This window comes from Patagioenas fasciata, chromosome 5 (assembly GCF_037038585.1).
Source record: "Patagioenas fasciata isolate bPatFas1 chromosome 5, bPatFas1.hap1, whole genome shotgun sequence".
Lineage (NCBI taxonomy): Eukaryota > Metazoa > Chordata > Aves > Columbiformes > Columbidae > Patagioenas > Patagioenas fasciata.
In genome coordinates, this window is record NC_092524.1 from 226,423 (window position 1) to 241,878 (window position 15,456).

The 15,456-nt window shown below is 52.7% G+C and overlaps 2 long non-coding RNA genes across 4 annotated transcripts; both read right to left on the reverse strand.

Annotated features, from left to right (window-relative positions):
* Window positions 1-782: 782 nt before the first annotated feature.
* Window positions 783-14,360, reverse strand: LOC139828051 (uncharacterized). Of its 3 annotated transcripts, none has more exons than XR_011739210.1 (7): window positions 14,103-14,360; window positions 12,154-12,547; window positions 11,573-11,684; window positions 10,258-10,330; window positions 9,862-10,001; window positions 7,588-7,663; window positions 6,150-6,680 (listed from the first exon to the last, which is right to left on the reverse strand). It is a non-coding gene; the product is annotated as an uncharacterized lncRNA (long non-coding RNA). The 3 variants fall into 3 exon arrangements; XR_011739209.1 differs by having other exon boundaries at window positions 10,258-10,365; XR_011739211.1 differs by lacking the exons at window positions 6,150-6,680; window positions 7,588-7,663 and adding an exon at window positions 783-2,047 and having other exon boundaries at window positions 10,258-10,365.
* Window positions 4,792-6,133, reverse strand: LOC139828050 (uncharacterized). The gene is made up of 3 exons (XR_011739208.1): window positions 6,055-6,133; window positions 5,362-5,569; window positions 4,792-4,947 (listed from the first exon to the last, which is right to left on the reverse strand). It is a non-coding gene; the product is annotated as an uncharacterized lncRNA (long non-coding RNA).
* Window positions 14,361-15,456: the final 1,096 nt, after the last annotated feature.

The window sequence follows — 15,456 nt, forward strand, 5'->3', positions numbered from 1 at the left end:
TCCATGGTGCTTATAGAGTATGGGTAAATCTACCCTGCTTCCTCACAGGAGACAACCATCTCGCTTTACAACAGGTGATTGAATCTGCTATAGAAAAGTTCAACCACCTCCTGTACAGCAAAGGATAAAAGAAAGTATGGATTTTTGTTGCATCTAATCCACAATGCAAGTACCAATTAACAATACATTAGCAGTGGGTTCCTTCAAATATTCACAGTGAAGGTAGTTCCTGGCACGATTGTATTAGCGTTCTTACTATTTTACGGGAGAAACACAGGGCACAGCTGATTTTGCCCACGTGCAGCGCAGTGATCACACGGGTGCGGTGAACCGGGTGGAAGGCCCTAGAAAAGGAAAATCAGCCTCCGTGTGCAGGGCCAAAACAGAAATCCTTTTCAAACTGTGCCATTTTAAAAAGCTACCAGGGGTATAAAGCAGAAAAAAGAGCAGTGAATGTGTATAATGACACAATTAGATGGTTCTCCAGTTTCATGATGTGCTCTTTTACTAACAGTGTCTGCTGGAGTGGATACCCTGGACACCAACAAGCGGGTCCTGGTGCTGTGCCCATGGCGATTCATCCACTGTGGCCGTGGGTGTCAGGCCCTGATACAATAGACACAAAACCTTGGGAGGGAGGTGATCACAGTAGAACGCTTAGAGATAATGGGCTAGCAGACTTGATTTAATCTTTATTTAAAAATACACATGGCTGCTGTCTTTTCTACAGTTTAGGTAGGACGGGCTCCAATATCTCTATGAATTACAATACATGACAAAAATTAAAGGGGGAAAGCTTTATTTTTACAATGGTAAATACAGTCTAAATCGTAATTTGGGAAACAGATAAAGGGGTGTAGCAAATGAGGCACAGACGATCCTGTTTTATCTCAGAAGGCTTTGGCGTATTTACAGCTTTAGGCACAGCGTGTCCAATCCCGTATAAAATGCACTGTCCATACCAATTCAGCCTGTCCCCCGATATAAGGACATCAGGATGCCACCCTGCATTCACCAAGGGACAATCCTGATCTAATGTTCTCTGTGTATTCTACACCAATATCTGTTCGTCAACAAACCTTTTACTGGTTTCAATTTCTTTCCCTGATTGTCCTTTTTCAAATACAATGCGTATGTAACATTTTGTATTGTGTAATATGCATTATATAATAGACAATATATGATTTAAAACATATCTCATTATATATTACATGTAGTGCATTACTATACTACACATCTCGGGTATACCCACCCAGACCTGTGCAGCATATTAATATTATTTACAGTGGCCACCATTAATTACAATATTCCCTGGTTGCTGTTCCCCAGGGAGTCAAACGATCCTTTTCCAATGTCACAAAACACAGCCCGGGGGGGATTTCTTCCGAATCGCTCCTGTCCATTGTCCACTACCTATTTCACAATCACAATAACAGACAATTGGTGAACCATAAGTATTGGACTACAAAATCACCCAAGACACAAGTAACAACAACAACAAATCACTAAAGACACAAACAATCATACAATTGCTAAGGCACAAACAGCAAAATCACTAAAGGTACCTTTACCAAATTACTATTCCCTCGTTTTTCTCTTTTATTTATTGTTTTCTCATTTTCCTCTTTGGTTTTTTATTTCTTTTTAATTTACCCAATTTACCAAAACGCGCAGACCCAACGCGCTGGTGTCGCCCACGTCTCGCGCAGGCAGCCTGCAAACAAACCAGACTATGAAAGTGCCTTATCTCATTGATGGGGTTTTACCCACGTCCCGAGCTGGCCCGAGGATCCGTGATCCCTTCCGGGAATTCCCCGGTGCCGGCACAAGGTCCCAGAGATCCTGGGGTCCACGGGAGGTCAGGCAGATTATCCCATTCTCGTCGCCAGAAAACGATACCGAAAAGTCAGCAAACAGACTCTTTAACACTGTTTTGAAAGTGTTAAAAAGCAGGCACTTTTATTACGGCGCGCTGGGCACTCGGGGGATCGCTCCTCTAATCCAGCGTGCGTTCCGCTTTCCTCTGGTTTTACATATCCTGGAACTCCTGAAACAGCAAAACACGCCAACCACTGTTTACAGACGTCCCGTGCTCTTTCACCAGTGCGTGCAGCCGCAACGAGAAATCTGGAATGAGCGTCTACAGAAACACGTACGTATTTACCCAATTCAGAACAACGCGTTACATCAGCTGGCCGTACTTGTCAGTAATCCCTCCTGGATTAACACCCTCTTTGGATGGCACGGGTGCCGACTGTTGGCAATCAGGGCAGGACATAAGAACGCTCCTGGCCTGATCCGTTGTAATTTGAAATTGTCGTTTTAACGACTTTGCATTCTGGTGAAAGAGTTTATGTGATAATTTAGCTTGCTCCAAGGCTTTAGGCACAGTAAGCGGCACAGCTCGTGCATCGGCCCTCCTATTGCCTTCCGCAAGAGGTCCTGGAAGGGCAGCGCGAGAGCGGATGTGCGCTGCATAAAAACCATGACGTCTATGATTTATTAGGAACCATAGCATTCTCAATCCAGCCATCAAAAGAGGATTATCCTCTTCCTTAAGAAAAGAAGCTTCCAGGCGGTTAAGTATGCCAGCTGCATAATGAGTCAGTTACAACATTCAAAGGCTCATTACAGAACACTCAAAAGCGATCCTAACAGCTGTCAGCTCAAGAACTTGTTTGACCCTTGGTCTCCTTTTTCTACCTTGTGTTTGCAACACTGGGTATCTGAGTTTAGCCATGTAATTACAACTTTACGTGAGCAACCAGAGGCATCGGTAAATTCAGTCTTGTCGTTGCTGACAGCAGCACTTGCCATACAACGGTAAATTACCAATTTCAGCCCACAGTTTATGTTGAGGGTAATAAACTGATATGTTCCCTGCGTATGTTGCCAATGCAATCTGGAAATTCACATCTTCAGTTAATTACCATTGTAACTTCACCTTTGTTCTAGGAACAAATACACCTTCAGGTCTATCCAATACATAGCATATAAACATTCCCTGCCTTTAATTATTGGTTTTGAATACATTTCTTTTATTATCCAAACTGTTTCCATTAGCGCGTGAGCTAGAAAAACCCATACTGCCCCAATCACCTTTCTCCTTCCTTGAGCTCTCCTGACCTGTGGTTCCACCACCCGTGTCTTCTTCCTGGGGCCCTCTTGACTCACAGGTGCGCTCAAACCCTCCTTCTCGATCACTCTTCCTCACAGGTTCGCCTCCTTCCGGGTGCAGCACCGCGCTTTGCGCACAGCCTTTCCACGGTGGGAGCCTTCGCCACCCGGAGAGAGGGGCTCGCTCTCTCGCCTGCCGCAGGAAGCGGACGTCGGGCCCACAGCCCCGCATTGCTTCAGGATCCTTCCAGATCTACAGATTTTGACATATTTACAATTACATAGGTTTAGACGGAGATATCTATCTGCACTTATTAAAAAAATACGTACACGGGTATGAGTGAATACATAGAGATGATATTTAATATCCGTTTAGATTATGTAACGCACAGTCATTACAGGTAGCTCTACCTACTCACACTTTTCTCTATTTTAAATTGCTTTCTATATAATTTTTCCTCATTTTCGAGTCCTTCATTTTTTAATTTACATATAGACAAGATATTGCTATTTTTAAAACCATCAACAGGAATTTTTTACATTCTAAAAATCCTTTATATAATAGAGTAGAAAAGGGCGTTGATATAAAAGCATTTGATATACACGTGAATGCCATCCTGCAATATATAAATACCAAGGACAGATTTCTCTGTTCGCAATTCCCACACTCGTGTTTACAGGTCGAACACGTGTTCTCCTCCCCCGGGAATTTTCAGGCACGTTTGGACTGTGACCCCCTCTTTTCAGGGGGACTCCCTTTTGACCCCCGCGTCCCCCACCCGCATCGCCGGCCCCTGCTCAAGCTGGGGCGCCACAAGTGACACCGTCACGCGACACGAGGGAAACGGCCCCGACAGGCAGCTCATTGTGTCATTTACTCTCATTGTGTCATTTACACGTGCACGTACCACAACCCCCAAAAAGCAGGGGGGGGCTCCCCTAGGAAAACAAAGCGGGGGCAGCGCCCCAAACAGCCGCAGCCCCCGGCCCACAGGCCGGCAGCCGCCCCCCGGCACGGGAATGCTCCTGGCCAACCTGAGAAGGGAGCTGCTGTGAGTGCCACCCAATAGCCATACCCCTCTTTTCTAGGCAGCTTGGAGAACCCTATTTGCCAGTGTTGTCCTGGGACATTTCCCTCGTCCAATTGTTCTTATTTATACCCTGTATACAGTATTAAGATGATGGTTTTCTAGACACATTTCACATTGCTGGGTCACTCCTTCGCAAACAGTTTATAAATTCACTCTTACCTTTTCACCTAATCGTAACAGAGCGCATCAGCTCCTTGCGCTGCGAGGTACCACTGCTCTCCCGTCACCAGTGACAGCTTCTTTGGACCCTAATTCTAATTCGGCTATAAATCTCCTATTAATTTCTTATCCTCTTTGTTGCGGTTTCCTGATGTTGGCTGGAGGAGACAGCCACCTGGCATCAGAGATGCGGCTTTTGTATCGGTCTCTGTCCTTTCGGTGGCTGGTTTCACACTGGCATCTGCTAACTTATTTCCAGTTTCCTGATCAGTGTTTCCCTTCTGAGGCCCTTTGCAACGCACGATGGTAACTTTTCCAGCAACAGCACAGCTTCCAACAACTGGAGTATCATGTTTAATCTGTTTAAAAAGCATGCAATTGAAGAAGCGAACGTATGCTTGCCTGTTTGAGTGAGCGTTCCTTAAACAGCTTCTCTACGTATGTCGCCGGATATCTTTGCTGCAGGTTTCGCTGCATCGTTCATCCGTTCGAGCAGAAGCTGACCGTTTCAACTGCAGTCATCATCATAGCCGTCACTTGGATTCTGGCCATCGCAATCACGTGTCCTTCTGCCGTCATGCTGCACGTACAAGAAGAGAAACATTTCAGGGTGATCCTCGGCTACGGCAACGAAACCCGCCCCGTATACTGGTGCCGAGAGGACTGGCCTGACCCAGGAATGACAAAGATCTACACAACAGTTCTCTTTGCGAACATCTATCTGGCTCCCCTGTCGCTCACTGTTATCATGTACGCCAGGATAAGCATTGCTCTCTTCAACACTGCGATGCCCACGGTGGGAAAGCACAGCCAGGAGCGATGGCACAGCACGTCAAAGAAGAAACAAAGAGTAATCAAAATGCTCATTATTGTGGTTTTGCTTTTCACCCTCTCCTGGCTTCCCTTGTGGACTCTGATGATGCTTTCTGACTATGTCAACCTTTCAGATGTCCAGTTGCAGTTCTTTCACATTTATATCTATCCCTTTGCTCACCGGCTGGCCTTTTTCAATAGCAGCGTCAACCCCATCATCTCCGGTTTCTTTAACGAAAACTCTCACCGGGGCTTTCAGGCCGCCTTTCAACTTCAGCTCTGCTCCCGGGAGGTGGCTCACAGGGACACCTGTTCTCAGCAAGGCCACAGCAATGTCATTTTGTCAGCTGGCAACCCCCAGACACCCCAGGATCAAGCTTCTCAAAACGCTAAGGGAAAAGGGAAGACAGTTAGGAAAGGAAATTGGGTGAATAACCAGCAAGATTTGACAATGGAGGCTCTAGAAGAGACCTGCAATGACGGGATTAAGTGAAACATGCTATGCACTACCAAAACGATGTAAGCCTAGCAGAGTTGGTTTGTTGTGTTGTGAAACTCACGCTCTGTCAGCCCCTTGACAGTGTTTCTTTTTTGAAGGAGATACACAACTTGCCCAGTATCTGAATGTGTGATGTGAGCAGAAAGCCAAATTCATCCTCCTGTGTTAGCAGCTTGAGGAAGGTGCAACCGCCCTGCAGTCAGTGATGACCCACTCTGCTCCCGAACTGGGCTGGAGCAGAGACGTGGCTAAAACGGGCGAGCGTAGGGAGGAGACTCAGCCCAGCAGGTACCACACGGAACGTGAAACTCCGGGCAGCGCACCTTCGTTTCAAGGGAGGAACACGCACACAGAGCACAAAGGACGTTACTCTACCTGAGACACACACTGTCCTTAGCAGCTGCACAGCAACGTTGTCTCTGTGATTTGGAGTTCTGGTGGCAAATGATGGAGCTCTGTACGTCGCACCTTTCAAACCTGCACACAGAAAGACGCTTCACCCCACAGGTGACACCAGAAACTAGGAAGCCTCCAAAAAGAATTTACAACCCCACAGCCAAACCAGTTACACTCACCCCCACAACCAATCCTGCTCTACACACATCTCCTTCTCCTTCAGACACCCTTCAACAGCCAGATCCACAGTCATCTCCCAATGGGTCATTCACTGCACTAAACGCAGCAGGGCGGGGGAGGGGGGGGGGGGGGAACTAAAGGAAATTTAAAAAAAACCCTCCCTGACTGTGTTTTTTTCAGTGGCATTTCTTGGCGTTATTTTTGTCGGGCGTTGGAGGTAAAGGTTTAGCTTCCATTGCCTGCTGGGCAGTCGTCACTGCATGCCCAGGTTCACGTACCCCTTGCTTTATGCAAAGCTGCTTCCATCAGCGACCCAGGAGTCTTCAGCATCCTCCAGCGGCTGGTCCTTTCAATCCGCTCCGCCGGAGCGAACAGCTTCTGCTGTTTCCAAGCAATCGTGGGCCACCGACTGCAAAACGGATCCACTGAGGAAAGAAGCCGGATCGACAATGTTAGTGGTAGAAATATTTACATCTTTAAACGTTCTAAGGAGCCATCGAGGCAGGGATGTCGTTTTTACACAAACGGGGACGGACACTGACACACAGATACCTGGCTGCGAGCCCTGCGGGGCGAACAGCGCCTCTGCCCCCGGCCGTGCGCTGCAGTACCCGAGTTTCGCCACAGGGCGGCAGCACTGAGGCGCGCTGCGGCACGGCATTGGGGCGCCCGGGTGCTGCACCGCGCTTTGCCCACAGGACGGCAGCACTGAGACCGCCGCGGCAGCCCGGGCCGAGCGGTTGTGCCGCGTTTCGCGGGAATCCCGCAGAAAAATAAACAAAAAACAAACACAACAAAACAAAAACGCACACAGAGAGCCGCGGCACGAAAGCCACGCGTACAGGACACAGAACCCGCTGGGCCTCACCCCGAGCTCCCACCGAAGCGGCGCCCCACTCGCCACACCACCAAGCCTGCAACCGCACCTTAGCTCTGGTTTTCTGCATCCCCCCCCACAGCGGAAAAAACCCTCCTATCTTGCATTGCTCTTTGGCATTACAACTGCACAGGTGTGAACTCATCAAAGTAAAGCAGCCATCTCACAGACACACACTCAGAACTCGACTAGGCTGGGGTTTCTCTTTGTGTTACACAAACGGACTCTCACTCCTCTAAGGAAACAAATTCATTCTTAAGCATAGCCTCTCCCTGGGGGAAAAAAATGCCCACTCCGAGCTCCCAAACACTAGGGAGCTGTGGGGAAACCAGTGAAAGCCAAAACCAACAGAGCAACGTCAAGTGGAATTTGGCTTAAATTCTGATCATGCACTTAAAAGCCTCTCTCTGTCCTACCAATGGCTGGTCATTCTTTGGAAGGACAAACTTTCTTACCTGAACATCCTAAATTGAAGACTCCACGGAACAGAACGGAGATTGAGCCACAGGACAACGGTGCCATTGATTTACACTAATGGGGAAAAAAACACCCTAGAAGTCAACCCCAAATTTACTTATTACTTCCCATCACATTTCATCCCTTACATTTCAACTGGCAGCAAGGTGTTCAAAAATTAACTATGCCCATGCCACTTACCACTTAGATTAAACTCTACATATAAATCTTAAAGGCTATTTCCAGCGTGCCCATAAATTCATGTGAACAAAGACAAGGGCAACGCTCGACCCTAAGGAGGGAAAGAGGCGGCTGTTCCTCTATGGCAGATCAAACTGCCTTCTTTTACCTGCAACACGTGGAACTGCCGCGGGACCCGTTCGCCAACGGGGTGTGCGTTCTTAACTAAAACTGGTCGCCAGCTTCTCCGCAGAGGCACTGAATTTGCCTCTTCTTTTTTTTTTTTTTTTTTCCCCCACGTGGGGAAAAAAAAAAAAAAAAACACAACAACACAAAAAACACACACCAAAAAAAGACAAAGGAATGATCTCTTCCAGGCCGTTTCTCTAAACCGTCAAGTCATTAGAAAATTGCACATGTCTTCTCCAAGCAGAATGAGCCTGTGATTCCATACAAAAGGAGGGCAAGGAGCAGGTCAGCTTGTCAGAGAAAGATAGGGACAGGGAGCAAGACAAGGTGACACAGAGAGAGGGAGAGAGAGGCAAAAGGGACGGAGAGGCAGGGCAAGGGGAAGGAGAGGCCAAAATGAGCGCTCCGCAGCCTCCCCTCCCTCGCCTCGACCCCCGTTTCCCCGTTAACTCCCGGTGCCCGCCCCGAGACACCACGGACGCGCTTGCCAGGGAGGCAGCTGTTCAAACAGGATTGAGTCGGTGCGCTCTGATTGGCTGCTTTTCACCCCAGCGCGCCGTCCTCCTATTGGATGCTCCTTCCCGCGCTCCGCGCCCAGGTGCCCGCCACAGGGTCAGACCTGACTGAGGACTGCGCAATTTGGGCATGCGCAGTACTGAGGCCCCCAACGCCCGCCCCTCTGGCAATCTGATTGGCTGCCTGCGCACATCAATTGCCATTCTCCCCGCCTATCAGCGCTCCGCCCCTCCAGCCCTCCCGAGCGATCTGATTGGCCCGCTCTGCATCCTCACTCGCCTTCTCGCCACCCTGCCGGGACCCCCACGCCCTTTGCCCGCGCGGCTTCCAACAGCCGCCTTTAAAAGGAAACAACAAACCGCGCTCCTTTGCTTGACACTGAGGAAAGAAGCCGGATCGACAATGTTAGTGGTAGCAATATTTACATCTTTAAACGTTCTAAGGAGCCACCGAGGCAGGGATGTCGTTTTTACACAAATGGGGACGGACACTGACACACAGATACCTGGCCGCGAGCCCTGCGGGGCGAACAGCGCCTCTGCCCCCGGCCGTGCGCTGCAGTACCCGAGTTTCGCCACAGGGCGGCAGCACTGAGGCGCGCTGCGGCACGGCATTGGGGCGCCCGGGTGCAGCACCGCGCTTTGCGCACAGCCTTTCCTTCCTTGTCCAATTTATACTATGGCCTCTGCTCACAAGATTTCATCAAGGTTGCTCTATTCACATTATCACCAGGTGGTTCCTCAATCTCTTTCCTGTGAGCTAAAATACACCCTAACAGGCTCTTTTTCAGAATACCGCTACTACGCCGTCCTCCCATTACGCGTCACACGGAACGACACGGCTCATCTTGTAACAAATACGAGCAAATAACTATTAACACCTACAGCAGTACTCCACAGATAATACTCAAACCTACCCACGACACACCGCCCTCACAACTTGTACTCCAAGTTTATCCCACCGTCTCCAAAACAAAACAATTCCGGTACCCAGCTCAAATCTCTCTAACACTCAGCACCGCAATTAGGACACTCTGCAACACAGATGGCTCCACAACGCTCACACTCCTTGCAAGTTAAAGCCACAGCAGCTCCTGCTGTAGTTTTCGGTGTTCAAGTGCATAGTCAGAACCAAGGCACATCCAAGAATTAAACCCAACTACGGTACACTTCACGGCTACATACAGAGCCAGCTTTGCACCACAACGGAGCACGGGAACAACCAACACCAAAAGCTGGCCGCACAAACAACTCCACAGCAACTACTGTATACCTCTAAGGTGCTCGCAACCCCGTCCACGCTATCCTGCCGAAATTCCGTACCACGACTTACGGACAGTTCGCGAGCACGTGACCGGTCCCAAATTTCAGAGAAGAAAGACTTCTCACCAGAGGTCCTCGTCCGTCCCCGCGGCGATCCGACCGAGACGAGGAGTCTCTCCAGAGACATCCCCGGGGTGCGCCAAGAGAGTCCTCGGCTCCACGGGCCCTGCGGCCGGACAGAGCGGGTCCTCCGGCTGGCTCACCGGCTGAAACGGGGAAAGAAACGGGACGGCAGAGTCAGCAGCACTGCTGAGCCACGTTCTTTATTTCATTTGACGATGTTAGTTATAATTGTTTAGTTTCTCGCTGACAATACATCTGTTAATTATTAGTCAAATATAAACTAAGCTCTCAGCTTCTAAACAACGTGTTACTTAACCTTCCATCTCCCTCTTGTCGTGCAGAAGGATCTAAAAGGTGAAAAATATCCCCTCATCGTGCAGGCGGTCAGAAAGCATTTACCTCATGTCAACTGGTTAATGACGGGTACACCTTCTATAACTTCATCGCAGTATACGTTAACTTGGCAGCTTCTCTTCAAAAGCGAGAAGAGAAAAAAGGGACAGGGCTCTGAAAAAACAAGGCAGAGATCAAAGCAGCGGGGGGGACAGAGGAAAAGAGGCCGGAAGAGCACCAGGAACAGGGCACAGAAAGAAACAAATCGGCGCGGCGGCAGCGGCGCGGAGACGGAGGAAAAAAACCCGGCACGGTCAACGGGACAGAGAGGAACGCGACCACGGGCAGGGAGCGGGACACGGGGACACGGCGAGGAACCACGGGACGCGGAGAGATACCAAAAAGTCGGCAAAAAAGACTCTCTAACGCTGTTCTGAAAGTGTTAAACGGCGGGCAATTTCAATACAGCGCACCGCACGCTCAGAGGATGGCCCCTGTATTTGAGCGTACGTGTGATTCACGCTTCTTGGTATTCTTTACATACACCTATTGCATATTCATTTGCTTCTACCGCTTAGTTAGTGCATTAAACAGAAGTTCTTTCCATAACCCCACCCTTCGCTGGCAGTCCATCTCTGGTATGCCAGTGTCCATCAAGGGTCTCCAGCGGTCCCCGGTGCCCCTGCAGCCCGGTGCCCCCTGCCCCGGTGTCGGCTCCTCGACCTCATGTCTTGAGCACGCCCGCTGTCATTTTGTGCTGCTACTCAAGTAGCTCCTTCTCCATTTAGTGGAACGTCCCGTTTTCCCAGCCTGCGAGCCAAGGACATCCCGCTTTGCCCCACCTCCAGTCCCTACAGAGCTAGTGTTTCTCTGTTAGGTTTCTGTTCCGTTAGGCCTGGTCTTGCTGCCTTATGCCAAGGGCTTTCTACAAGATTTTTGTTCCTCCTATCAACGGGAAGCAAGAGAGAGGGCAACAGGCAAAAACGATGGCAGAGCGAGAGACCGCGGGGAACACAGGGGCTTGGAGGAAGAAAGAGAGGAATGAGGAGCCCCGCGGAGAGACGGAGGACAGGAAAAAAGAAAATAAAAAGAGAGAAAAAAAACGGGGCGGCACAAAGGCTCAGAACGTGAACGAGGACGGGAACAGTGCCGTACGGAATGAAGAAAGCCGGCAACGCCGAGCACGACAAAGGCACAGAGAGAGAGACGGCGAAGGGAGGGAGGAAGGAAAGAGACAGAGCAGCACATACAGACACAGAGAGGAAACTAATGGCAGGGAAAAGAACGGGCCAGAGAAAGCGTGGGGAAAAAGGAGACGGAGGGGCAGGGAGGCACCAGGACACACAAGCCGGGGACGAGGCCCCGAGGGCCAGGGACTCACAGCGGCTCTCGCTTTCGGTGGCTGCCAGGAGGCTTCTAACAGCTCAGACGCTCCCGTCTCCTTCTCTCCTCCCTTCCTCTCCGGTAACTCGGGGCGCTCGGCCGTCCTCAGCCTAGGAGAACACGGTGGGGTGTCAGGGCTCCTACGAGACGAGGCTTCGGGGACATGGAGCCTCGCTGGCTCGCTCGCCAGGCAGCCGTCCCGCTCCAGGATACGCGCACGGACCCTGCCGCGCACGTTGGCCCCCGGCCCGCCGCACGCCGCGCAGAGGGAGCCTTCGCCACCCGGAGAGAGGGGCTCGCTCTCTCGCCCGCCGCAGGAAGCGGACGTTGGGCCGACGGCCCCGCATTTCTTCCTCTTTACCTCTCCCCAACCTCTCTGGCTCCAGCAGCAGCAGCCCCCGTCCACGCACGGGACGTGCTCCCCTGTCCCTTCTCCCGCCACGCTGCCAGACGAGCCTCGCCAGCCCGAGGCGGGCGCAGCCAACGGCATCCCCCGGGCTGGGAGCGAACGGCCACATCCTCAGCGCGGCCTCTGGGAGAGGGAGAGAAGAAGCAGCGGCCGTTAGCACCGTAGCTCACCCCTGCCCCAGCCTGCTCCTTCCGCAGGGGCCACCGGAGAGGTGCCGAGGGCCGGCTTGCCGCCTTCACGACGGGGCTTGGGAGCGGCCCAGGAACACGGGACGGGCTCGCAGGAGCTGCCGCAGCTGGGAGCGGCTGCACGGGGCGAGCGGGGCCGCGGGAGGAGGCTCGGGGGGAGCTCTGGCGAGCTGGGGACGCACCCGGCATCTGCCCCCGGCCGGCTGTCGCCTCCTGCTCCTCTGCCGCACGCTGGGGACGGAGGACGGCGCCGCGTCTCCCACCTGGGCGCTGCTCCCCAGGTTCCATTCCCCGCCTGGGCTGGGGGGTCTGCTGAGCATCGGGCGTTCACAGCTCCCCCTCAGAAACACAGAAATTCCAAATTAGAGTTCAGCCTCTGAAAAAAATAGAGCAGGAGAAAGCAGAGGAATTAGTCAGAAGAAGGGACAGGAGAGCAGCTGAGCTAACGGAGGATTCGAGGGAAACGGGCCACCCCAAAACACAAGGCATCCTCAAAAAACCAGAGCAACTGCAGCAACGCCAGACAGCATTAAGACAAACTGACACCGTTTAGGACACGCTCAGCATAAAAGCAAACACATCCACCGGTGCAGGAAAGCATCTCGCCCCTTCCCCACAGCACCGCCACAGGACACAGCCCTGTGAGGCCACGGGATGGGCTCGTACTGAAACGGAGAAATAAGCTTGACAGCAGAGTCAATTACACCGTTAAGCAGGCAATGTTTCTTTCATCTGCACTGGGGAGCTCTGGGGGTCGTCCTCCGTAAGTGCTCCCACGACTGGATGCTCTTGCATTGCTTATAATCACACAGTTGCTACATATTAATTACAATTGTTTTAAATTTTGAACATACAATATATCTAACCTAAGAAATAATTGATGAAGTTAGTTATAAATGTTTAGTTTCTCACTGACAACACATCTATTAGTTAAATATAAACTAAGCTCTCAGCTTCTAAACAATGTGTTATTAAATCTTCTGTCTCCCTCTTGTCATGCAGAAGGATCTAAAAGGTGAAAAATATCCCCTCATCGTGCAGGCGGTCAGAAAGCATTTACCCCACGTGAACCGGTTAATGAAGGGTACATCTTCTATAACTTCATCACAGTATACATTAACTTGGTAGCTTCTCTTGAATTCCCCCCTTTTCAATATACTTGCAAACTCTTTGGCAGTATAAGTCTATGAAATATTATCCTCTCGCGTTGTGGTACAGCACAATTATTTGTTACCCACTAGCAGTACCAAACAGAACACTGTAGCGTAATGTAAGTAAAAACGACTAGCATCAAAATCAGAGTCCTAAGATCAATGCTGACAGAACTGCGAAGCCGCAGCTCCTGCCGGTTCTGGCGTTGGTTTCTGGCACTTCTGACCGCTTCGGGTCAAACGGCGCCTCTTCCCCCGGCCGTGCGCTGCAGTACCCGAGTTTCGCCACAGGGCGGCAGCACTGAGACCGCCGCGGCAGCCCCGGGCGAGCGGTCGTGCCGCGTTTCGCGGGAACCCCGCAAAATAAACTCCAGAAAACAAACGCAACGAAACAAAAACGCACACAGAGAGCCGCGGAACGAAAGCCGCGCGTACAGGACACAGAACCCGCCGGGCCTCGCCCCGAGCTCCCGCCGAAGCGGCGCCCGACCCGCCACGCCACCGAGCCTGCCACCGCGCCTTAGCTCTGGTTTGAAACGTCTCCCCCCGACTAACGGGGGCTGCGCCGCTCCCGGAGCGACTGCTGTCCCGGAGGGACACACGGCTCCAGACCGTAAGCCTTCGGCGCACCTGCCCTCGGGGTCACACACCTCCCACCGGCTTCGCCAACTCGGCCGTAAGGGCAGGGGGGAAACTGAACCGAACGCCTCCTCACCGCGCCGGCCCATCCCACTCCCCCCGTTCCAACGGCACGGTCACCCTCGCCGCGGCCGCACTCACCTGCCGCCTCTTTCGCCGCTCCGTTCCCCTCGCACTCTCCCACCGTCCCGCCGGGCTCCGCGGGCACCGACACCCGCCGCGCCCCGGAGACCTCCGCGGCGGGAGGCCCCCTCTGCCTTTCTGTCGCCTCCTTCCTTTCTGCCGCCTCCGGGGACCTCACGAAGGGCTACCCTGAGCCGACTGCCTCCAGGTCCCCGGGTACCGGTTGCAGCAACCGCTCCACAGCCGCCCCGACCCCCGTTCCCGTTAATTCCCGGTACCCACCCCGAGACACCACGGACCCGCTCGCCAGGACCCGCGCTGATTGGCTGCTTTCCACCCCACCACGCTGTCCTCCTATTGGATGCTCCGTCCGGCGCCCAGAGGCCCGCAACGCCCGCCCCTCCGGCAAAATGATAGCCTGCCTAGGCACGTCAATCACCATTTTCTCCGCCTATCAGAGCTCGCAGTGAGGGCAGGCGCAGTAGGGAGAGAGCAGCACCCGCCCCTTTCCGCAACACGATTGGCTGCCGAAGACAAGTCAATCATCATTCTCTTGGCCCATCAGTACTCGCAGTTTGCTCATGCGCAGTACGGAGCCTCCGACACCCGCCCCTCCGGCAATCTGATTGGCGGACAGAATGGCAATTGACGTGCCTTGGCACCCTATCAGCGATCCGCCCCCCCCCCAGCCTTCCCGCGCCATCTGATTGGCCCGCTCTGCACCCTCACCCGTCTGCTCTCCGCCCTGCCGGGCCCCCCACGCCCTTTGCCCGCGCGGCTTCCAGCAGCCGCGTTTGAAAGGAAACAACAAACCGCGCTCCTTTGCTTTACGCTGACAAGGGGGGCGGGTGGTCACCTACCCTTAAATTCATTGTGAACAGAGAGAGCCGTAAGGAGCTCCAGCCGGCAGGTTTCTCTCCCCTGTGCCCGGGACTGAGGAGACGCCGCCTCCTCCTGCTGCCGCCTCGCCCGTTCCCCTCGCAGCGGGGCCGCCCCGGGAGAGCCGGGCGCCTCTTTTTTTCCCGGCGGCTCGTCCGACCGCTGCCCCCCCCTTTCTGACGGGCACGACCTCGGTCGCAGCGGCAGCGCCCCCCTCTTACCCGCGGCACGGGCACCGGGCGCCGCTCCCCAGCTGCAGTTCCGGGCTGTGGCCACCAGACGGCAGCACCGAGCGCGGTCACGCAGCGCCCCCGGGCCCCGCAGCGCGGGCGCTTTTTCTTGACCCGTGGGCAGCCCGAGCTCCCCGAACGCGCTTTCCCAGAGCCGCGCACATGGCAGACACACTGATAAAAGATCATAGCCCGACATTGCTAAAATGTTTTTTTTTCCTAAAGATGCCTTCTATCCTAATAAAATACATTGCCTCTCCCTG